Here is a 25,908-nt window from a genome sequence, read left to right as displayed (position 1 = left end):
CTGTTATTAGCCTCACTCATTTAGCAATTTGATAAATGGACAACAAATGCAGTAGCCTCTAAATAAGGAAGAGTTCAAACACTTTTGCAGTTTCCATGACAACAGCTTATGTGGACATGACACTAGACATTGCACTACACACCAGGGATGTTAAGGACGTTCACAAGTAGAACAGTAACTTTTAAATGGAAGCTATTTTTTAGAAATATATATATATATGTATATATATATATATATTCCAAAATAGGCAAATCTGTAAAGGTAAAATTAATGGTTTCGAGGGGCTGAAAAATAGAGAAAAGAAGAAGATGGCTAGACAGCATGCTTTCCTTTTTGAGATGTTGAAGATGTTCAAAGATTAAGTTTGATTTTATGACTCCATTAGTATTCTAAAAAATATTGTCTTGTGCATTATGACAATAAAGTGAACTATAGATGGTATAAATCATCCAAGTATAAGCAGGTTTGGTTTTGCCCTAATCTACTTTTTATTGTTTTATTAATTCTATGAGAATTTCATATATTTGGCCATATTCACCTTGCTTCCATATCTCTTACTCTACCCTCTGTTCGATACACACCCCAACTTTGTGTTCTTTTTTTAACTTGAGTCCAGGAATTGCTGTCTATATACTTCAGTATGTGTCCATCCAATGATAATGTTTGACCTACCAGGGGACACACCTACAAAATAAACTAACACTCCCTCTTCAGCACCTAGCAAATACAAATAACTCCTTATCTAGGAGTATGGTTTCATGCCTGCCTCCCCACTCCACGTTGGGATTTGGACTGCCTTCAGCCTGTACAGGTTTGTGCATGCTATCATAACCACTGCTATACTACCGTATCTGGAAACACTGGCTCTTTGTACTCATATACCACTTTTAGCTCTTAAAACCTTTCTGCCTTTCTTCTGCAATGACCTCTGAACCTTACCACAATGATGTGTGACATAGATGTTCCTTTAGGGCTGGAACTCCTACTGGTACTTATGCTCCACAGCTTGCCCAGTTGTGCATCCCTGCATTAATAGTCATCTACTGCAAAAAGAAACTTCTGCAGTGAAGGCCAAAGGTATATAAATCTAGAGGTATGATGATAAGTTGTTAAGAGTTGTTTTAATACTATACACCATTAGCAGAGTAACATGACTGAACTAGATTTTTCCCTAGGGCCAATGATCCATGCAGCCACAGTTTCTTGACCCCAATAAATGTTCCAGGTATAAGATTTATCTTTTGGAGTCACCAGGAGCACTGGCACACCTGAGACCAGAGGGAAGACCACCACTTCTACTCTGAGATACCAGCCTGGAGCCCTCAGGACACATAAACCCTTGAGCACTCTGGAACAGGACCCTCCCAGTTTCTACCTGTGCCAGGAGCTGACCTGGTCCCACAACTCTCTGTATTCAAATCTTGTGAGGGAGAAAGGTGGACTTTCAGAAGTGCGGACAATCCTGAGAGCTCAGGGGAGAACACCACTTCTGCTCACATTCCTGGCCTAAGAGGAACCGGCCTACAAGCCCTCTGAAAACAGGGACCTAGGATCAGTCAGGGAGAGGATCCTTCAGGTCTTTGCCTGAGCCCAGAGCTGAAAGACGGTTGCCAGGAGCACTGACACACATGAGATCAGAGGTAAGACCAACTTTTCTGCTCCAAGCAACCCACATGGAGCCCTCAGGACACATAAACCAAGGAGCAGTCTGGGATGGGATCCTTCTGGTTTCTGCACAACTGTCAAAGAAAATGTGAAATGCAAAAAGCTCCTAACTCAAAACATCCAGGAAATGCAGGACACAATGAGAAGATCAAACCTAAGGATAATATGTATAGAAGAGAGCAAAGATTCCCAACTTAAAGGGCAAGTAAATATATTCAACAAAATTATAAAACAAAACTTCCCTAAGCTAAAAAAAAAGAAATCCCCATAAATATACAAGAAGCCTACAGAACTCCAAATAGATTGGACCAGAAAAGAAATTCCCCCCATCACATAATACTCAAAATGCCAAATGCACAAAACAAAGAAAGAATATTAAAAACAGCAAGGGGAAAAGGCCAAGTAACATATAAAGGCAGACCTATCAGAATTACACCACACATCTCACTAGAGACTATGGAAGCCAGAAGATCCTAGACACATGTCATACAGACACTAAGAAAACACAAATGCCAGCCCAAGCTACTAGATCCAACAAAACTCTCAAGTAACACAGATGGAGAAACCAAGATATTCCATGACAAAACCAAATTTACACAATATCTTTCCACAAATCCAGCTCTATAAAGGATGATAGATAGAAAACAACAACACAAGAAGGGAAACTACACACTACAAAAAGCAAGAAAGTAACCTTGCAACAAACCCAAAAGAAGAGAGCCACACAAACATAATTCCACCTCTAACAAGAAAAATAACAGGAAGCAACAATCGCTATTCCTTAATATCTCTTAACATCAATAGACTCAATTCCCCAATAAAAAGACATAGACTAACAGACTGGATCCAGCATTTTGCTGCATGCAAGAAACACACCTCAGTGACAAAGAGAGACACTACCTCAGAGTAAAAGGCTAGAAAACAATTTTCCAAGCAAATGGTTCCAGAAAACAAGCTGGAGTAGTGATTCTAATATCGAATAAAATCAACTTTCAGTAAAAAGTTATCAGAAAAGATAAGGAAGGGCACTTCATATTCATCAATGGAAAACTACAAGACGAACTCTCAACCCTGAATATCTATACTCTAAATGCAAGGGCACCTACATTCATAAAAGAAACCTTACTAAAGCTCAAAGCACATATTGCACCTCACACAATAATAGTGGGAGACTTCAACACCCCACTCTCATCAGTGGATAGATCATGGAAACAGAAAATGAACGGACACACAGTGAAATTAAAAGAAGTTATGAACCAACTGGATTTGACAGGTATCTATAGGACATTGCATCCTAAAACAAAATAATTTATCTTTTTCTCAGCACCTCATAGTACCTTGTCCAAAATTGACCATATAATCAGTCACAAAACAGGACTCAACAGATACAAGAAAATTAAAATAATCCTATCAGACCACCACAGACTAAGGCTGGTCTTCAATAACAACAAAAATGACAGAAAGCCCACACAGACATAGAAGTTGAACAACGCTCTACTCAATGATAACTTGGTCAAGGAAGAAAGAAAGAAATTAAAGCCTTTTTAGAATTTAATGAAACTGAAGGCACAACACACCCAAACTTCTGGGACACAATGAAAGCAGTGCTAAGAGGAAAACCTATAGCTCTGAGTGCCTCCAAAAAGAAACTGGAGAGAGCATACATTAGCACCTTGACAGCACACCTAAAAGCTCTAGAACAAAAAGAAGCAAATACACCCAGGAGGAGTAGACAGCAGGAAATAATCAAAATCAGGACTGAAATCAACCACAGAGGAACAAAAAGAACTATATAAAGAAAAAACAAAACCAGGAGCTGGTTCTTTGAGAAAATCAACAAGATAGATAAACCCTTAGCCACACTAACCAGAGGGCACAGAGAATGTATCCAAATTAACAAAATCAAAAATGAAATGGAATCCATAACACATAATCTGAAGAAATTCAAAAAAATCATCAGATCCTACTTCAAAGGACTATATTCAACAAAACTGAAAAATCTGGATGAAATAGACAATTTTCTAGACAGACATCAGGTAGGTGCCAAAGTTAAATCAGGCACCTACCTGTCATGTCAACAGTCCCATAACTCCTAAAGAAATAGAAGTAATTATTAAAAATCTCCCAAACATAGGGGTTGGGGATTTGGCTCAGTGGTAGAGCGCTTGCCTAGCAAGCGCAAGGCCCTGGGTTCGGTCCCCAGCTCCGAAAAAAAAAAAATCTCCCAAACAAAAAATGCCCAAGACCAAATGGGTTTAGTGCAGAATTCTATCAGTCCTTTATAGAAGAACTAATACCAATATTTCCAAACTATTCCATAAAATAGAAACAAAAGGAACACTACCCAATTCCTTCTATGAAGCCATAATTACGCTTAGACCTAAACCAAACAAAGACCCAACAACGAAAAAGAACTTCAGACCAATTTCCCTTATGAATACCAATGCAAAAATACTCAATAAAATCCAAGATGAACTCTTATCCTTCCAACCCAAATCCAAGAACACATCAAAACGATCATCCATCATGATCAAGTAGGCTTCATCCCAAGTATGCAGGGATAGTTCAATATATGGAAAACTATCAACGTAATCCACTATATAAACAAACTAAAAGATAAAAACCAGATGATGATTTCATTAGATGCTGAGAAAGCATTTGACAAAATTCAACACCGTTTTATGATAAAAGTCCTAGAAAGGTCAGGAATTCGAGGCCCATACCTAAACATAGTAAAAGCAATATACAGCAAACCAGTAGCTTACATCAAACTAAATGGCGAGAAACTTGAAGCAATCCCACTAAAATCAGAGACTAGACAAGACTGCCCACTCTCTCCCTACTTATTCAATACAGTTCTCAAAGTCCTAGCCAAAGCAATCAGACAACAAAAGGGGGTCAAAGGTATACAAATTGGAAAGGAAGAAGTCAAAACATCACTCTTTGCACATGATATGATAGTATACTTAAGTGACCCCAAAAGTTTCACCAGAGAACTACTAAGCCTGGTAAACAACTTCAGCAAAGTGGCTGGATATGAAATTAACTCAAACAAATCAGTAGTCCTCCTCTACTCAAAGGATAACCAGCCTGAAAAAGAAATTAGGGAAATGACACCCTTCACAATAATCACAGATAACATAAAATACCTCAGTGTGACTCTAACCAAGCAAGTGAAAGATCAGTATGACAAGAACTTCAAGTCTCTGAAGAAAGAAATTGAAGAAGATTTCAGAAGATGGAAAGATCTCCCAGGATCCTGGATTGGCAGGATTAATGTAGTAAAAATGACCATTTTCCAAAAGCAATCTACAAATTCAAGGCAATCCTCATCAAAATTTCCACTCAATTCTTCACAGAGTTAGAGCAATTTGCAAATTCATTTGGATTAACAAAAAACCCAGGATAGCAAAAACTATATTCAACAATAAAAGAACTTCTGTGGGAATCACCATCCCTGACCTCAAGCTGTATTTATAGAGCAATAGTGATAAAAACTGTATGGTATTGGCACAGAGACAGACAGATAGACCAGTGGAATAGAATTGAAGACCCAGAAATGAACCCACACACTTGTGGTCACTTGATCTTTGACAAAGCAGCTAAATCCATCCAGTGGAAAAAAAGACAGCATTTTCAACAAATGGTGCTGGTTCAACTGGAGGTCAGCATGTAGAAGAATGCAAATCGATCCATTCTTATCACCCTGTACAAAGCTTAAGTCCAAGTGGATCAAGGACCTCCACATAAAACCAGATACACTCAAACTAATAGAAGAAAAAGTGGGGAAGAGCCTGGAACTCATGGATACTGGGGAAATTTTTCTGAACAGAACACCAATGGCTTATGATCTAAGACCAAGAATCAAAAATGGAATCTCAAAAAATTGCAAAGCTTCTGTATGACAAAGAACACTATCACTAGGACAAAATGGCAACCAACACATTGGGAAAAGATCTTTACTAAATCTACATCTGATAGAAGGCTAATATCCAATATGTACAAAGAACTCAAGAAGTTAGACCCAAGAGAATCAAATAACCCTTTTTTAAAAAATGAGGTACAGAGCTAAACAAAAAATTCTGAGCTGAGGAATATCAAATGGCTAAGAAGTACCTAAAGAAATGTTCAACATCCTTAGTCATCAGGGAAATGCAAACCAAAACAACCCTGAGATTCCACCTCACACCAGCCAGAATGACTAAGATCAAAAACTCAGGTGACAGTAAATGCTGTGGAGGATATGGAGAAAGAGGAACATTCCTCCATTGTTGGTGGGATTGCAAGCTGGTACAATCACTCTGGAAATCAGTCTGGAGTTTCCTCAGAAAATTGGGCATTGAACTACCTGAGAACACAGCTATATCAATCCTGGGCATATACCCAAAAGATGCTCCAACCTATAACAAGGACACATGCTCCACTATGTTCATAGCAGCCTTATTTATAATAGCCAGAAGCTGGAAAGAGCCCAGATGTCCTTCAACAGAAGAATGGATACAGAAAATGTGGTATATCTACACAATGGAGTACTACTCAGCTTTTAAAACAATGACTTCATGAAATTCATAGGCAAATAGATGGAACTAGAATATATCCTGAGTGATGTAGCCCAACCCCCCCCCAAAAAAGGTATGCGCTCACTGATAAGTGGATATTAACCCAAAAGCTCAAATTGCCTAAATTACAATCCACAGACCACATGAAGCTCAAGAAGAACAACCAAAGTCTGGATGCTTCAGTCCTTCTAAGAAGTGGAAACAAAAATATTCATAAGAGGAAATATGGAGAAAAAGTTTGGAGTGAGACTGAAGGAAAGGCCATTCAGAGACTGCCCCACCTGGGGATCCAGCCCATATACATACAGCCACCAAACCCAGACAATATTGCTGATGCCAAGAAGTGCACACTGACAGGAGCCTGATATAGTTGTCTCCTGAGAGGCTCTGCCAGAGCATGACAAATGCAGAGGCGAATGCTAGCAATCAACAACTGAACTGAGAAGGGGGAGCGGTCTCCATCAGAGGAGTTACAGAAAGGATTGAAGGAGCTGAAGGGGCTTGTAGTCCTATAAGAGCAACAATACGAAGCAACCAGAGTTCCCAGGGACTAAAACACCACCCAAAGCACACACACGGACAGAGCTATGGCTCCAGCCGCATCTATAGCAGAGGATGGCCTTCTTGGGCACCGATGGGAGGAGAAGCCCTTGGTCCTGCCAAAGCTGGACCCCCATGTTGGGAAGTGCCAGGGTGGGGAGGCAGGAAGGGGTGGGTGTTTGGGGGTGGGACACCATCATAGAAGAATGGGTAGGGGGCAAGGGTAGGGGGCTTATGGATGGGAAACTGGGAAAGGGATAACATTTGAAATGTAAATAAAAAATCCGATAAAAAGAAAAAGAAAGAAAAGCAAATTTGGAAAAAGAAAAAAGGTTTATCTTTTGGTAGTGGACCTTAAATCCAGTCATAGAGTAGATGGCTATTCCCATGATACTTATTCCACCATTGTACCAACGGGCACATCTTGCCAAGCTGGTCATTATTGTAGCTCACAAGGTTCATAGCTGCATAAAACTGGTAATTATTTTTCTCCCCCAGTAGTGCATATGAAAGCTAGCCAGAATAAGCCTTCCACATCAGTGCCAACTTGATTCCTCCAAGTCCTATTACTCAAGTATGTGATAATTTTCAGCAATAGAGTTTTATCATTAAGTTCTGGAGGGTAACTGATAGTAACGACATTAGTCTATAAAATTTGGGGTTCTATGTGATCACTGGTTAGCAGCTCCTTAGAAGTAACCAATTCCTAGCACCAGGCTCTTTCTTTGTTAGCCTGAGTTATCTAGTAGCATATTGTTGCACTAGTGTAGGATAACTCCATTTAAATTCTCTCTATAGACAAGAGTTTATATTTTAGGAAGCTTCTGTGGTGTTGATTTTTCTCAAGACTTTTTCAGAAGGTCTCTCGTGTTCGTTGCCCTTCTTCATATCCCCTCCTCTCCCCTGCCCTCCCATTTACCCATCTCATTTAACCCTTCTTATCCCATTATTCCCTTTCCCCTTTTACAGTCACTGTATTCTCTCTTCCCTCCCTTGAAATTCCCCCTCCATGGCTGCTTACTAATCTCCCGATCTCAGTGGGTTTTCCAAATGAAACAGACAAATCTAAAACTTCAAAGAAACCATCCACAGATGAGAGAAAACATGTGACATCTGTCCTTGCGTGCCTGGGTTACCTTACACAGAATGATCGTTCTCAGCTCTATCCTCTACCTGCAAATTAAGTTCACGATTCCACTTTTCTTAACAGCTGTATAAATATCCCATTGTGTAAATGTGCTACATTTCCCTTAACCATCTGTCCATTGATAGACGTCTAGACTGTTTCTATTCCTTTACTGTCATAAATAAAGTGTCAATAAAAATGGGCAAGCAGATACCTCTGTCATAGGACACAGAGTCTTTGGGGTATAAGGAGTGGTGTAACTCTACGTGGTAGAAAGCTTTTTGAGGAAAGCTCCATGCTGATTTTCATACCGGCTGTATGGGTTTGAACGCCCACTAACAGTAAATAAATGTTCCCATTCCCCATGCACATACCAGCATTTGCAGCCTTTTTGCTTTTTAATATTAAATATTGTGCCTATGGTAAAAATGAACTCTCAACGTGGCTTTAACTTGAATTTCCCAAATGATTAATGATGTTGAACATATTTCAGAGATGTTTCTCAGTTATTTGTGTTTCACTGTTTTGAGAGCTCTTTCTTTTTGGAGAGATTTTGTGTCCTTGTGGTAGCGTGAATGAAAATAGCCCCCCCATAGGCTCACAGGGAGTGGCGCTATTAGGAGGTACGTCTTCTTGGAGGAAATGTGTCACTGGGGGTTGTCTTTGAGGTTTCAGAAGCCCAAACCAGGACCAATGTCATTCTTTCTTCCTATTGCCAACTGATGATGTAGACCTCTTGGCTACCTCTCCAACACCATATATGACCACGTGACACCATGTGTGCTACCTCTAAACCTGAGCCTGCCCCAATTCAAAGTTTTCCTTTATAAGAGTTGCGATTGTCGTAGTATCTTCTTCACAGCAGTAGAAATCCTGACAAAGGCAGATATTAGTACCAGGGACTGGATATTGCTGTGCCAGTCCCGAGTATGTTTTTGTTTGGAGAAATGTGGGCTTTTGGACATTGGACTATAAAAGCAGCTGAACGCTTTAAGTATTATAAAAGGAGCATGGGAAACAATGGTACCAAGGGTGATTTAAACTGCATGGGCCTGACTCGAGGTTTCAGAAGAGAAGAATATTAATATGTAGACTAGGGATGGTTCTTGTAATACTTGGGCTAAGAATGTTTCTGCTTTCTGTCCTTGTCCAAAAACTCTCCCTGAGACTACGTTGAAGAGCTTTTGCAATTAACAGCTTTTGCAGAGGACATTTCAAAGCAGTCTAGTATTGACTATATTGCTTAGTTATTGGTTCCTAGTAATATGCAAATCTATAATGAAAAAAAAAAGCAAGCTGAGTGAGGCAAATATAAAATACGCGGTTTGAAGGGGAAAGGAGCACCAGGAAAAAGTTTTAAGAAAAACCTGATGCTGAATGAAATAAAGGACGTGGTGACCTCAGGTCAAGACTCCACCCTGTTAAGCTTCCAACATGTGAAAAGTTGTAGGTCTCTCTTCTCCCCAGGGTATTTGGCCACCAGCCCATGAGGACAAAGGGAGGAGAGTCATGAACAGGGTTTGGGTTGGCCCATGAGTATGATGACAATAACCAACTCATCTCTGGGATCACTTCAGGGAGACAGATCAACTTGGTTGGTATGGTTTTGGAGAAGTGGGTAGGAATATCCAATGTGGGCAAAAATCATTGGCTGAAGGCTAAGGTATTGAGATATTAATGGAAGAAAGGAAAGTGAACCTGTAATCTAACCAAGGCTACGAGTATGGGGGTTTCAAACTCCCCAGATAAGGTCAGAGAAGAAGCCCGCCTAGTAAAGGAAGTCCCCATTTTGCACAGAGCTTAGATTATCCAGACAATGGTAGACTTCAGCTTCAAGGAGAGAAGAAAGGAGTTATGGAATCTCCCTCCAAGACTAAGAAAAGCCTCTGAGGCCAGACTTGTGTCCACAGATGTCTCTGCTAGGTGACATAAAGCAGCCTTTGTGTGAAGCCGTGAAGGTTCTCAAAGCCTAAATTGCCTTGGAGACCCAAGGTGTTAAAGATTTCAGAGCTGTGGGACACCTGCTAAGGAAAGCTTCTAACAGGGAGTGGAACGAGCCCACGAGAAAGAAGTGTTGCAGTCAACAGAGATGAAAGGAACTGGAGATCTAAAGAGCGTTTTGACATCAGACATGGAAATACAGAGTTTGGAGTTTGCCTAATTAGTTCTTGATCTTACTTTGGTCCAGTGTTTCCCCGCTATGCTCCTTTTCCTCCCTTTTCTCTTGCTAATGTACATCCTGTGCTGTTGTATTTTGGAAGTACATGATCTGGCTTTTATTGTAATTTTGCAAGGGATCACAGTTAAGAGATCGATGAACCTCAGAACAGACTATGAACTTTGGAACATTTTAAAAATTAAGATTGTAATCAACTATGGGGATTTTTTAGGTTGGACTGAATGCTTTCTGTATTGTGATATGGATATCGGTCTATGGGGGCAGGGAGTGGAATATGGTGGTTTGAATGAAATGATCCCTGTAGGCTCATACGGAGTGGTACTCTTAGGAGGTGTGGCCTTGTTGGAATAGGTGTGATCTTGGAATAGGTCATTGGGTGTGGGCTTTGACATTTCAGAAGCTCAAGCTACGCCCAGTATCACTTTCTCCTCCTTGCCCATCCAGATATAGAACACTTTAGATAACTCTCCAGCACCCTGTCTGTCTGCATGCCTTTATGCTTCCTACCCATGATAATAATGGACTAAACCTCTGAACTGTAAGCCAGTCCAAATTAAATGTTCTCCCTTTTAAAAGGCAGCATATACAAGCTGGTCCAAGGGCCCCGACAAATATACAACAGAGGACTGCCTGATTTGGCCTAAGTGGGAGAAGACCATGCCTAACCCTTGAGAAACTTGAGGCCCCAGGGAGTGAGGAGTCCTGACAGAGGAGAGACACCCTCTTGAAGACAGAGGGGAGGAGGAATGGGATGAGGAACTGTGGGAGGGCAGACTGAGAGGGGGGCAACAACTGGACTGTAAAAAAATAAAAACAATTTAAAAAAAAAGAGTTGCTGTGGTCATGGTGTCTCTTTACAGCAATAGAGACCATAACTAGGACCACCCTGCTGCTTCACTAGATGTGTTTGTCAGCTGTAGGAGTTTTCTTGTGGAGACCGTAGGTCTTTTTGTACAGAATCATATCATCTGAAAATAAGGATACTTCAACATCTTCTATTTATAGCCCCTTTATCTCTCAGTTGTCTTGCTGCTTTACCCAAGACCACAACTGAACAGGAGCAGGAAGAGTGAATATCCCTGTCCTGTGCCTGAATTTTAGTAAAAAGGCTTTGAGGTTATTCTCCGTTTAGAATGATATTGTCTGTAGTCTTCCCGTAAATCATCTTTATGGTGCTGCTATGTGTCCCTTGTAACCCTAAGCTCTCCAGAACTTTTCTCATGAAGAAAAACTGGATTTTTGTCAAAAGCCTTTTCAGTATCTAGTGAATAATCGTGTGGTCTTTGAGCCTATTTCTGTGGTGAATTACCTCTGATGATTTAAATATATTGACCCATCCTTGTACCTCTGGAATGAGGTCCACTTGATCATGATGGGTCATCTTTTTTATATGTTCTTGTATTCATTTCACAAATATTTTGTTGAAAATGTATGTGCCTACATTCATGAGAAATATTGGCATCATTCTTATTTTTGTTAGATCTTTGGTTGGTATTAAGCAATACCAGCTTTGTCAAAGAATTTTGGAAATGTTCCCTCCTCATTTACTTTGTAGACTAGTTTGAAGAATATTTGTGTTAGCTCTTCCCTGAAGATCTAGCAGAATTTTCTGCTGAAATAGCACTGGGGTTATTTTCACATTAGAGATCTTTAGTTATTGTTTCTATCTCACTGGATACCTCATCCCCCACCCCCCTGCTTCTATGAGGGTGTTCTCCCACCCACTCACCCATCCCTTCCTGCCTCCCCACCCTGACATTTCCCTACACTGGGGTACCAAGCCTTGGTAGGACTAAGGGCTTCTTCTCCCATTGGTGCCCAACAAGACCATCCTCTGCTACAGAATATAGATTCTTAAAATACATCTTTGTTGTCTGAATCTGAAGGCTTTTGTGATAATTCTAGCATTTATAAGGAAAATCTAAATATTTTGAACTGAGACTAGAAAAAGAGCATCTAATATACTTAGTAGTTGAATAATTAATACTTGTCTTTTTCCTTTGCCACCTCATCCATGTCAATGTGTACTTGAAGTAACTGATATTCTAAAATGATAATTTTTGCCATTTTTTCTGTTATTAATTTTATTTCCTGTCAATTATTTCAATTACATTTTTGTTTTCCATAAAAGGGATTAAATATTTATTTTTCCATAGGGATAAATTTTTTATTAGATGTATTTCTTTACTTATATTTCAAATGTTATTCCCTTTCCCGGTTTCCTGTCCAAAAGCCCCCATCCCCTCCCCCTACCCCATACAGGTATTCTCCCCATCCATCCCCCTTATTGCCCCCCCATATTCCCCTGCACTGGGGGTCCAACCTTGGCAGGACCAAGGGCTTCCCCTTCCACTGGTGCCCCAACAAGGCTATTCTCTGCTACATATGCAGTTGGAGCCCTGGGTCAGTCCATGTATAGTCTTTTGGTAGTGGTTTAGTCCCTGGAAGCTCTGGTTGGTTGGCATTGCTGTTCTTATGGGGTTGCAAGCTCCTTCAACTCTTTCAATCCTTCCTCTAATTCCCCCCAAGGGGGTCCTGTTCTCAGTTCAGTGGTTTGCTGCTAGCACTAACCTCTGTATTGGACATGCTCTGGTTGTGTCTCTCAGGAGAGATCTATATCCGGTCCCTTTCAGCATGCATTTTTGAGCTTCATCAATCTTATCTAGTTTTGGTGGCATGGGGATAAATTTTTAACTTGGACTTTCGAGGAACAAGTTACTCTCATGTTATTCTGAACTGCTGCAACTAACTCCATTTACAAAATACAAATTCCCATAGCCCTTTTAAATTCTAGAGATTTTCTTAATATATTCTATTTACAATAGAAATTAGCATAATACTGTTGAATGATGGATAATATATTTTTAAAAATTTATATATATATATAAGATGAACTCATTTATCAAGTTTTCTCAGTCAAAATTAATGCAACTGAAAGGAAGGATAAAAATTTAAGTTCTGAATTTTGTGTAATTAATTTTAAAGAGAAGGGGAGGAGTTGGAAGGAAAGAAAATAGGGGAGAAATATTATAATCTCAACTTTTTAACTGTTTAAAGGAAGCATTACTAAATGCTATATCATTGCAGAAATTCCATTCCAAAAAAAAAAAAAAAAAAAAAAACTTTTTAAACTAGTCACTGGTGGTGGATGCCTTTAATCCCAGGACTCAGGAGGCAGAGGCAGGCAGATGTCTGAATTCAAGTCCAGCCTGGTCTACAATTCAAGATCCAGAACCGCCAGGGGTACAAGAAGAAACCTGTCTCGAAAAACAAAACAAACAAACAAACAAACAAACAAACAAAAACCCTCTTTTTAAAACAAGATTCCATATATCCCAGGTTGGCTTTGGCACTAATATGTAACCAAGAACAACATTAAATTTCTGATCCTCGTTCCCATCTTCCAAGGTATGCACTACCATACCTGATATAATGTGGAACTGGGACTTTGAACCCAGGACTTTATGAAGGTTAAGCAGTCTCTCTACAGACTGAGCTACGTCCGAGGAAGACATTCACTTTAAATGTAAAGACACGGAGACGTTAAAAGTAAAGGCATTTGGAAAACAATGTGTCGTGGTACACAAATCTAAAAGAATCTCAGGAAAGCCTGGTGCTCCTCAAAGGTCAAGGAAAGGAGTGGAATTCTAACAAAAGAAAAGTCTCTCAGGCAGTGCCCTTCCTTTGCCAGACAAACACCAACATGCGATCCTTGCCCCAGATTCCGCCTGGTAAGCAGAAAGCAGCTCTCCCATTGTCCTTTTGGCAGAAACAAGTGACGCTCCAGTCGCTCGGCAAGCAGGGAATGGGATCCGGCAGTAGGCAAATTCAACTCTCCTCAACGGAATGGAACGAGCTGGAGCCAACCCTCGTTCTACACCTCTACAGACAAACCTGCTGAAGAGAAAATCAAATGGGGAGCCACGTTTTCTACAGTGATGCTCATCCTGATTCTAAGAAGCAAAATCACAACATGAATGAGAAACGATGACACCAACACCAAGACAAATCCGATTCCGAACTCACGGGACAGCATGTTTTAACAGCTACCGTGAAATGCTTCAACAAATGCATGAATGCAATTCCTCTTAATCGGGAAACCAGAACATTTCAGTCAAGAATTAAAAAAGAAATTGTGGAGAAAAACATCTAGTAAACTAAAGAAATAAAAGATTAAAACTTAAGTGAAAAATCTTTCAGGTTAGAATCAACAGGAAAATGAGAGTGGCCAGATCTGAGAGACAGGGGGCAGAATTTTCTTACAGCAAGAAAAACAGTCTGGAGGGGAAAATGTGTCCCAACGATCTATGAGACAATAATGAAAGTTTTAGCATTCAGAGAGTAGGATTGCTCAGTGGGTAAAGACGCTTGCTGTAAAGCTGATGACCTGAGTTCAGTCTTCAAGGCCAACATGATAGTAGGAGAGAGCTGACTCTGGTCTGGGAAGTTACCCTGTGACTTGCACATGTGGCCATCGCGCGCGCACACACACACACACACACACACACACACACACACACACACGTGGTGGGTTTGACAGATAGTAGCCAATCAGCAAAGTGATAGAAATGACATTAAACGTCTCTGTGCAATCTCCTACTTCACTATACGAGGCCTTTAAAATACAATAGCTGTGATGGATGACACTTCTTTTTTTCCTTTTTTTTCCCCATTTTCATTAAATTGGTTATTTCTTATTTGCATTTCAAATGTTATTCCCTTTCCCGGTTTCCTGTCCATCAGCCCCCTAACCTCTCCCCCTCCCCTTCTATATAGGTGTTCCCCTCCCCATCCACCCCCCATTACTGCCCCCCAACAATCCCCTACACTGGGGGTCCAACTTTGACAAGACCAAGGGCTTCCCCTTCTACTGGTGCCCCAACAAGGCTATTCACTGCTACCTATGCAGTTGGAGCCCAGGGTCAGTCCATGTATAGTCTTTGGGTAGTGGCTTAGTCCCTGGAAGCTCTGGTTGGTTGGCATTGTTGTTCTTCTGGGGTTGCAAGCCCCTTCAGCTCTTTCAGTCCTTTCTCTGAATCCTTCAACGGGGGTCCCGTTCTCAGTTCAATGGTTTGCTGTTGGCATTTGCCTATGTATTTGACATGTTCTGGCTGTGTCTCTCAGGAGAGATCTACATCCGGTTCCTGTCAGCCTGCCCTTCTTAGCTTCATCCAGCTAAGATGGCTGTGAATCTAGTTTTGATATGGGCCACATGTGGGGCAGGCTCTGAATGACCATTCCTTCAGTCTCTGCTTTAAACTTTGCCTCCCTATCCCCTCCTATGGATATTTTTGTTCCCCTTTTAAAGAAAAAGTAAAGCATTTTGGTCATGCTTCTTTAGTTTCATGTAGTCCGTGCATTGCATCTTGGGTAATTTGAGCATTTGGGCTAATATCCACTTATCAATGAGTACGTACCATGTGTGTTTTTCTTTGATTGGGTTACCTCACTCAGGATGATATTTTTCTAGTTCTATCCATTTGCCTATGAATTTCATGAAGTCATTGTTTTTGGATGGCACTTCTGAGGCTCATTTACAAAGATAATTTTCTCTCCTCCCCTCCTCCCTACCTCCCTTGCTTTCCCAGATTCTACTCTCTCCTTATGTAAATGCACTATCTTGGATATGCATCCCCCTAGTCAAACTTTAGAAAGACTTCAACTTTATAAATAACTAAAATTTCATAAAAATATTCTGTGTTAGGGCTAAGGCTAAAGTTGTTAGCCCCACTTTATACATGAGAAAATTGAAATGATAATTTAAAAAAATCAATCACTAGGGCTGGAGAGATGGCTCAGCTGTTAAAGGCTAGGCTCACAACCAAAAAAAAAAATCAATCAATAAATGTAAAAATCACTTTAAGTTAAAGTGGCTCATTTAAAAACCACCCAGATAGAAAGTGGAAAACTGAATCAGGCTGTTTCCAAGGGGCCTAGTCTTGATTCGTAGCAAAGCACAGGAGGGAAATGTAACTGCACCCCTGCAGTGACCTCTTTGAATTTCTGTGCAGCTGCAGAGGTAGCACAGTCACTGTGTCCCTCACAGCACAGAGGTATGAGGCAGAGTCTTTGATCTGGAGCTCTGTCAGAAGCAGGTAACTGTACCCATCCGAGCGGCTCAGAAACGTGGAGAAACGCCCACTGTCCTTCAAACCATCCAGAACAGTGTAAAAAAGAAACACAGGCGCTTGGCCTTCATGCTGCTGGTACCAGGATAACCCGTTGAACCCTGAGGTGCTGTATGTGCAGTTGACCCGAGCAAAGGTTCCTTCCACAGACATCAACTTGGCAGGCTGCTCCACGCCTTGTCCTGAAGCACCTATGAGACACAGGAAAGATTAGGAGAAGGAGAGTGTGGAAATGCCATAGATGCACTACTCACACATTGAATTATTTAAAAATTAATTTAAAAAGATGCCATGCTTCCATGTGGTCCAGGAAAACTTAGAGCAACAGGGAGTTGTTAAGATAAACAGTGAGTGTCAAAAGCAGCGGCACCAGTGGGGACTGCTCATTATCAAAAGGCCAGTAACAGTGGGCACATTATAAGAAGACAATCTATCCACCCGAGATGTTGGCCATGCCTTTAATCCCAGCACTCAGGAGGCAGGGGCAGGTGGATCTCTGAGTTCAAGGCCAGCCTGGTCTATAGAGTGAGTTCCAGGACAGCCAGGGCTACACAGAGAAACCCTGTCTCAAAAGACATTCGACAGACAGACAGACAGAAAAGAACGAAAAGAAAACATCTAATAGCAAAGGCTTTTTCCATTAGAAAAGTCGCAATTATTCAGCTGGAGGAAAATTATTTTGAAAACTCCCAGCCGTGTTCTCTCTGAAGTTGGCGCTCACCTCCCGCCATCAGGAAGAGACAGAGAACAAATCCCCACATCTGCAGCAAGACACCGCCACCCTGACACTGAGTCCCCCAGTTCTGAGCACCAGCGGCTTCAGAAAGAAAACCCCATGCGGGAAGGGAGGAGGCTCATCCTGGATGCAAACCCACAGAAGCAAGAAGAGGATGTCCTTTGTGGAGGGGTGTCTTCAAGATGCTTCAGCGACATCGGGGGAAGTCCCTTTGAAATCGGGAGTCCCTTCTGAAGACCGTGTGTTCTGACTACTCCTTAGGGTTTAACACCACTGACTTTGATGAAGCTCGCCTGTGAAGTATTCACAGTACTGCTTGTGAAGAAGAAAAACAGCTGGGAGAGGTGGTGCAGGCCTCTAACGGCGGCGGCACTTGAAGGCGGCACTTGAAAGGCCGGGGGAGATCCTGTGCTCAAGGCCAGTCCGTGGTGCCTACCAAGAAAAAGCAGAGCAAATAGGAACGTAAAGCAAGAGCAGAAGTGGTCAAGTGCCCCATGCTAAGTTTCTTTTCCCAGGATAGAAGAAAACAAAAAACAAAGGCTGTAGAATATGCACACAGTGTGAATACACTGCGGTCTCCACGGCGGTGTTTGTGGCAGTGAATAAATGGATACTGTATCTGTGTGTGAATATGTGTGTGAATATGTGTGTAAATGTATGAGTGAATATATGTGTGAATACAGCGGAAGTGGGGAGTTAAACTATCTATTATTTCAGATGCCTGGAATATTAAAAAAGAAGAGACCAAGCATTAACACTGTCTTAAATATCTCTGCTATTTAATATTTTTGCTCAGTAACATGCAACCTTGGAAAAGAGAAAAGGCAGAAAGCAAGAAGCAGAAGACAGGGCTAAAGAAATGAAAGCTAGATGAGCACATTCAGGAAGAGGCTTGCACTTCAGCCTACTTCCTAAGTGTAAAAGGGCGTGGTTAACAGTGCATGATGTGGTGTATCATATTCCAACAATAGGGGTCAGGGAAGGAGGATCAGGAACTCAAGTTCAAGGCCAGTTTGAGATATATGAAACCCTATTTTAAAAGAAAATGTTGTTTTCTCAAGTAAGTGTCTGCCATGTAGCATCTTTTTCCTGTTATTTGTGTTGGTTTTTAACTTTTTGTTCTCTGTAAATTTCACATCATGCACCCAATCCTACTTATTTCCCTGCCCCTCCATATCTGCCCTCCACATGTGAAATTTCACCCATCAAAAAAAAAAATCACCTTGCCTTGGAAGCTGTAATGTTTCATGGTGTGTCACATAGTATAAGCCCTTGTCCACACATCTTTACTTGCAAATGTTCATTGCAATGAGGTCTAGTTCGAGGCCTCTGGCTTCTGCTGCACTATCAATACTGGATCCTCTCAGATGTCATGTTGTTAACCCTGTGTCATGGAGATCTTGAAGCTTTGGATTTGCAAGACCAGCCTCTTCACACACTAGTGGTTCATAGATGGAGATGTTGGGCTGTGTCAAACGCCCTGGATCAAACAAGAATACCCTCGGCAGGGAATAGAGAGGCAAAGATTAAAACAGACACAGAAGGAACACCCATTCAGAGCCTGCCCCACATGTGGCCCATACATATACAGCCACCCAATTAGACAAGATAGATGAAGCAAAGAAGTGCAGACCGACAGGAGCCGAATGTAGATCTCTCCTGAGAGACACAGCCAGAATACAGCAAATACAGAGGCGAATGCCAGCAGCAAACCACTGAACTGAGAATAGGACCCCCGTTGAAGGAATCAGAGAAAGAACTGGAAGAGCTTGAAGGAGTTCGAGACCCCATATGAACAACAATGCCAAGCAACCAGAGCTTCCAGGGACTAAGCCACTACCTAAAGACTATACATGGACTGACCCTGGACTCTAACCTCATAGGTAGTAATGAATGGCCTAGTAAGATCACCAGTGTAAGGGGAAGCCCTTGGTCCTGCTAAGACTGAACCCCCAGTGAATGTGATTGTTGGGGGGAGGGCGGCAATGGGGGGAGGATGGGGAGGGGAACACCCATAAAGAAGGGGAGGGGTAGGGGTTAGGGGGATGTTGGCCCGGAAACCGGGAAAGGGAATAACATTCGAAATGTAAATAAGAAATACTCAAGTTAATAAAAAAGAAAAAGAAAAAAGAAAAATGTACAATAAAATCTTCATGACATGCTTAAAATAAATAAATAAATAAATAAATAAATAAATAAATAAATAAATAAAGCAAGCAAGCCCTGGATCTGAGTAGCTGAGTTGGTTAGCCTGAATCTTGCGCTCACACCACCAAGGCCAACTCTCCTGCTTTCCCCAAGTAAGGGACACGGGGACAGCTCTTTTGCCAGTGACAACCAACAAGAGGCAGGAGCAGGCTCTCTAGCACTCACACCAGCTCACCTGCACCCCTGAGGCCAGGGGCAGATCTACTGTGATGCCAAGGAGGAGCACTATGTGGAGTGCTGCAGCCAGGAAGAGGTGAGGCCAAATCTGGGCAGCCCTTGGACATCAACATGATCCCGGGTGGCAGCCCAGACTACGGACATCTGCATGACCTTTGGTGGTAACATGGGCCACAGACATTGACACAGACCCAGACATGTCCCTCATTGGTAGACCAGGCCAGGACCTTGCCATGGCCTCAGGTGGCATCACAGGCTTCTCACCCCAGGCTGCTCCTCACCACCCTGGAGTCTCCAGTTCCACCGCTCTTCATTGTGTTCACAACATTCCGCTTCTCTTCCTCTCCCACCCCTCCACCACACGGTAGTGGTGCCTCTGGTGGCAGGACACTCAGTGTCTTCTGCCTGCCTGCCTCATTTGGTTTTGTTTGTTTTCTTCTGTCTTGTCGTAGTTTAGTTTGGTTTGGTTTGGCTTGGCTTGGTTTGGCATTGAAATAAACCCGGCAGTGTAGACCAGGCTGATCTCAGAATCATGTCCTTCCAAGAGATGGTATTACAAACGTTTGCCTCCAGATCTGGGTCAACATGTGGTATTCTTACCAGAGTAACTACTCTCATCATGAATCATTTGGATTCATTTCTGTGCACTCACTCCGTAAAGTAGAATGTAATACATGGCTTTATTAAAAATAATAATGAGTTGTAGACCCTGTATGCTATTATTCTGACCTACTAGCATACATTCACCCACTGGGCAATAGTGTCAGACCACTATGAGCTAACCAACCACTTTGTAATAGAGTTTAAGGCCCTCTCTAGGAGAGTGAGCACACACCTAGTACTATAAACCTGGTCAAAAGGCTGTCACTGAGGAGATCTCAGGCCCTTGGGAAGAATGTACCACTGATATTTCAGACAAACTGGTGGTGTGAATGAAAATCGCCCCCATAGATCCACAGGAGGTGGCACTATTGAGAGGTGTGGCCTTGTTGGAGGAAGTACGTCACTGTGAAGATGGGCTTTGAGGTCTCAGACGTCAGGCCCAGTGACATCTGCTGTTCTAGATATAGAAAGCTCCACTCCTCCAGCGCCATGTCTGCCTGTGTGTCCCCATGCTTCCCTCTATGACGTAAATCTCGGAACTGTAAGCCAACTCCAATTAGATGTTTTCCTTTATAAGGGTTGCTGTGGTTAGGGTGTCTCTATACTGCAATATAAACCCTAAGACACAAAGTATTTCCTAAGCACTGATGTGCACAAACTACAGCTGCTCGCAATCTAGGCCAGGGAAGTCTCTTTCTGCAGAGTTAATACAGAAACTGACAAGGGTCCAGTGTGTTGAGAATAAGTGAGACGGTGTTCTGCCCTAGCAGCACATCTGTATCACCCATTCCCAGGCCCAGAGAGCATCGCAGAAGAGAAGGAAGACAAGTAGAAGTAGAGGATGAAGAAGAGCTGGAAACACTGCCCTCTGGATACAGCAGGGCTCCTGCAATCATGAGCACACAGCAGATACGGCTGCCTGAATGAGGCTTGCATAAACAGGGGAGGGAGAGTGGGGCTCACAGGAAAAAGGAGTCATTGAGAATGGGAGAGGAGACAGAGTGAGAGGAGGTGAATATGATCACAATACATTCTATACATATATGTCACTGTCAATCAATCAATAAATGTGAAAAGTAAAGATAACGCTGTCATCTTTTGTGAGATATATAAAGCCCTGTAGTTTTGCACACATGCACACACACACATCACCACCACCACCACCACCACCACCACCACCACCACCACCACCACCACCACACCAAGCTTTAAGCAGTCACTTCCTAATTTAGAATTGAAAGATCCTTTAGAAGCCATTCAGTTTTCACAGACCTCCATTAGTCAGAATAGCCTCCTACAGCTGGTACCACACTCCAACAGTTCTTTATTTCAACCACGTCTCTAGCATTACTCATAACATTAACTTATTTTTTGTAATTCTTTTTCCTTCCTTTATTGGATACAAAATAATAGGTTTCCTCATTTTCACGGTTTATTATACATACTTACTTTGGTTGGCCGGCACTCTCTCCCCTCATCTCCCTACTCCCTGTCCCTGCTCATACACTTCGACCTCCAATGTTCCACCTCACAGTCACCTTTCCAGTTACACAGACTCTATACATTATAAACGAATAGGTAGGTAGATAAGTAGGTAGGTAGACAGGCAGGCATATTCAAAGCAAGGACACGCATATTAAAAGGACATTCAATAATGCAGTATTTGTCTTTCTGGGCCTGGATTATCTCAGTAAATATAATCTTTTCCAATTGTATGCATTTTCAAGTAAATCACATGAAATTTTTCTTAAGTTCTGAATAAAAGTCTATTGCGTGTATTACCATGATCTCATTACCCCTTCATCTGTAGATAGGCTAATTCCATTAGCTGTCACTGTGTATAAAATATTTAACATGGATGTACATGTATCTCTTTGGTAGGATATAGACTACTTTAGGAATATGCTCAGAACTGGCTTGGCTGGGTCATGTGGAAATTCTGTAATTTTTTAAGGGACCTCAATGCTGGTTTCCTTATTCACTGCACAAATATACATTTCCATAAGCAGTGAATAAGGTTTCCTCTTTCCTCACATCCATGCCAATATTTGTAGCCTTGTTTGCTTCTTTTGTTTTGCTTTGTTTTGTTTTTTTTCTCTGTGTACTGGCCTGGAACTCACTGTGTAGACCAGGTTGGTCTTGAACTCACAGAAATTCACCTGCCTCTGCCTCCAGTGCTTGAATCAAAGGCATGTGCAACCACCTGACTGTTGTTTGTTTTCCTCTTTCTTTTCTTTTCTTTTTTTTAATTTTGTAATTATATTTATGTACAGAAAACTTAGTATACATTTAACCCAGTTTAGTGGTGAGTTCTTTAGCCTTTGCCTTTTCCAGCTCGACAAATGCAAGCCACAGACTTAGCACCCAGAACGTTGCCTCCCCAGTGACGGCAGATCTCGTCAGATCTGTCATTCTAATTGGTCCTAATAACCTCCACCAACTTAGCCAGAGCACCCTTGTCTTCTGAGTTAACCTGTGTGAAGGCAACAGTGGTGCACGTCTTCCTGTGGACCAGGCGCCCCAGCCTGGCCTTTCCCTTGATGATGCAGTAGGGCACCCTCATCTTTCAACACAGGGCAGGCAGGAAAACCACCAGTTCAATGGGGTGCAGCATCATAGGCAGTCACCACCAGCTGAGCCTTCTTGACCCGTGCTCAGAGGACAGGCAGTCTCTTAGCTGGGACGTACCCTTTGCCAGCAGCTTTCTTCTCAGCGCGGGCCAGCAGCCTCTGCTTCTTCTCCTGCTTTGTCTCTGGCCTGAACTTGTGGGTGAGCTTAAGGAGCTGAGGTGCTGTTTGCCTGTCCAGGGCCTGGGTGAGCTGGTTGATGGCAGGAGGTACTGTGAGCCGCTTATAGAGGATGGCTCTTTGCCGCTGCAGCCTGATGTAGCGGGGCCATTTGACGAAGCGTGTGAGATCTGTTTTGGACTGGATGTCCTGCCCAATGCCGAAGTTCTTGGGCCTTTTCTTAAACAAAGAATTGACCACCTTTTTGGCCTCCTGTTTCTTGATGATGGCGGGTGCTGGGGCCACCTTCTTCGCCTAGGCCTTCTTTCCTTTGAGCGTCTTGCTCGGCAGGAGGAGAGAGCTCTTCTTTTCTTTACCAGTTATGCAGTGTCTGTTCATTATACGCACCTGAAAGAGGCATTACATACCTGCATTTCTTGTCCTCCATAACAAGATTATGAAGAGATGATATAAAATAGTTATAAATTAAAATACAATCGGATTAGAAATAAAACCAGGACAACTGGATCTCTACACAGCTGTGCTCGTAAGCACGTAGGCGGTTTAAGCTCATGTTTTGGTTATGAAAGCAATTCAGTTCACTGTACAAGAAACAAAAGCAAGTGCTGAATCGTGAGAGCACCGATCAATTATATTTAGAATACCTATTAATGTTTCTGTCCCCTGATTTCTTGTCTTCTGTGCCTAAGTCTTGAACAGGTAACCACTTCAGGGGATGTTGGGGGTAGGTGGGCCACGGGGGAAGTGTTAGCAGACACGGGAAAACAAATCTGACCATAACTATATAGACAGTCCACCCAAATGTTCAGCCACGAAACTGCTGGTAAACCCAACTATTGCAGAAAAAAAATCCCTAAAACATCCATTCAGCTAGCTTCTTCCCCTTGTGTTCCAGCACAAGACTGGCTGAGAAGATCAGGACCTACGGTAAAGCAAGAGTAGACAATTTCTTCATTAAATTATTTATTTATATACTTTACACCCTGATTGTAAACCACCCATCTCCCCCTCACACAATTCCTTCCTTCAATCCCCTTCCACTTCTCCTCTGAGGCCTCCCTGAGTATCCCCCAACCGTAGCACATCAAGTCTCTGCAGCGTCGAAGCATTCTCTCCCACTGAAGCCAGACAAGGCAGCCCAGTTAGGAGAATGAATTCCACAGACAGGAACAACTTCAAAGACAGCCTTTGCTCCAGTTGCTGGGGAACCCACAAGAACACTGAGCTACAGATGTGAGGGGAGGCCTAGGTCCAACAAGTGTATGTTCTTTGGTTGGTGGTTCAATCTCTAAGAGCTCCCAAAGGTCCAAGTTAGTTGAATCTCTTGGTCTTCCTGTAGAGTTTCTATCCCCTTCTGGGCCCCCAATCATTTCCTCAACTTTGCCATGAGAGTCCCCAAGCTCCATTCACTGTTTGGCTGTGGGTCTCTGCATCTGTTTCAGAGAGCTGGGGGGTGGAGCCTCTCAGAGGACAGTCATGCTAGGTTCCTGTCTACAAATACAACAGAGTCATTAATAGTGTCAGAGATTGGTGCTTGCCCATGGGATGGGTCTCAAGTTGTTTGCCCATTCCCTCAGTTTCTGATCCATCTTTTTCCCCTGCATTTTTTTTGGTAGACAGGACAAATTTGGGGTAGAAAGTTTTGTGGATGGGTGGATGTCTTTATCCCTCCACTGGATTCTTAAGGCATACGGCTTACAGGATGCGACACCAAATGTAACCCAACTGTTAATTTGTTGGGGTTTTTTTCTTCTTCTTCTTTTTCTTTCTTTTCCTTTTTCTGTTTTTTTTTAATTGGTTAAATTGGTTATTTTATTTATTTACATTTCAAATGCCGTCCCCCTCCCTTGTCCCCTCCATAAACTCCTATCCCATCCTCCCTCCCCTTTGCCTCTAAGAGAGTACTCCCCCACCCACCCACTCCCACCTCACACTTCTAGCATCCCCCTATGCTGGGGCAACAAGCCTCCATAGGACCAAGGGTCTCCCCTCCCCCTGATATAAGAAAAGGTAATCCTCTGCTACATCCATTGCTGGAGCCATGGACTCCTCCATGTATACGCTTTGGTTGGTGGTTTAGTCCCTGGGAACTCTGGGGTGTCTGGTTAGTTGATACTATTGTTCTTCCCATGGGGTTATAATCCTCTTCAGCTCCTTCAGTCCTTCCCCTTACTCTTCCATTGGGATCCCCAGGCTCAGTCCGATGGTTGGCCGTGAGTATCTGTCTTACATCTGTCTTAGTCAGCTGCTGGTCAAGCCTCTCAGAGGACAGTCATACTAGACTCTTGTCTGCAAGCACATCTTGGCATCAGGAATAGTGTCAGGGTTTGATATCCGCAGATGGGATGGATTCCAAGGAGGAGTGGTCTCTGGATGGCCTTTTCTTCAGTCTCTCCTCCATTTTTTGTCCCTGTGTTTCCTTTAGACAGGAGCAATTCCATGCTAAACATTTTGAGATGTGTGGGTGACCCCATTCCTCAACCAAGGGGCGTGCCTATCTACTGGAGGTGGTTCTATCTCCCCCCTGTTGGGTATTTCGGCTAATGCCATCCTTGTTAGGTCCTGGGAACCTCTTGCTTCCCTGACATCTGGGACTTTCTAATGGTTTCCCCCACCCCATTCCCCAATCTCCACTGCTACATATTTCTATTCATTTTCCTGGCCCTCTGGATTTCTCTCCTCTCTCTTCCCATACCTGATCCTGCCTCCCCCCTTTGTCTTCCCCCTCCTGTCTCCCTCCAGGTCCCTGCCTCCCTCTATATCTCACGATTATTTTGTCCCCCCCTTCTAAGTATGATTGAAACATCCTTAATAGTAGTCTATCTGACTGGGGTGAGATTCAACCCCAAAAGAGTTTTAATTGCCATTTCCCTGATGGTTAAGAACGTTGAACATGCTTCTAAATGTTAACCTTTGTACTTCTTTTGAGAGCTGTCTGCTCAGCTTATTAACCAATGTTATTATTCAGTTGATTGTATCTATGCTTCATTTTTTCTTTGCATATCTTTATATTAATCCTCTGTCAGATGTATATAGCCAGCAAAAATTTTCTCCCACTCCAGCTGAGTCTCTTTACTCAACTGTTCCTTTTTTTTTATACAGAATCTTTTTAATTTCATAAGGTATATTTTTTTAATTGTTGAAGTTAAGAGCTAAAGAGATGGTTTAGTAATTAAGGGCATTTTTCGGGTTATATCTGGAAATATATGTAGCTACAAATACATATATTTATGTGATAGA

General features: G+C 42.3%; 1 pseudogene; it reads right to left on the bottom strand.

Moving 5' to 3' along the window:
- Nucleotides 1-22,210: 22,210 nt before the first annotated feature.
- Nucleotides 22,211-23,046, bottom strand: LOC148000926 (large ribosomal subunit protein eL8 pseudogene; annotated as a pseudogene).
- Between the last annotated feature and the right edge of the window lie 2,862 nt (nucleotides 23,047-25,908).

Source organism: Rattus norvegicus, chromosome 15 (assembly GCF_021556685.1).
Source record: "Rattus norvegicus strain SHRSP/BbbUtx chromosome 15, alternate assembly SHRSP_T2T, whole genome shotgun sequence".
Lineage (NCBI taxonomy): Eukaryota > Metazoa > Chordata > Mammalia > Rodentia > Muridae > Rattus > Rattus norvegicus.
This window is presented reverse-complemented; position numbering and strand designations above follow the sequence as displayed.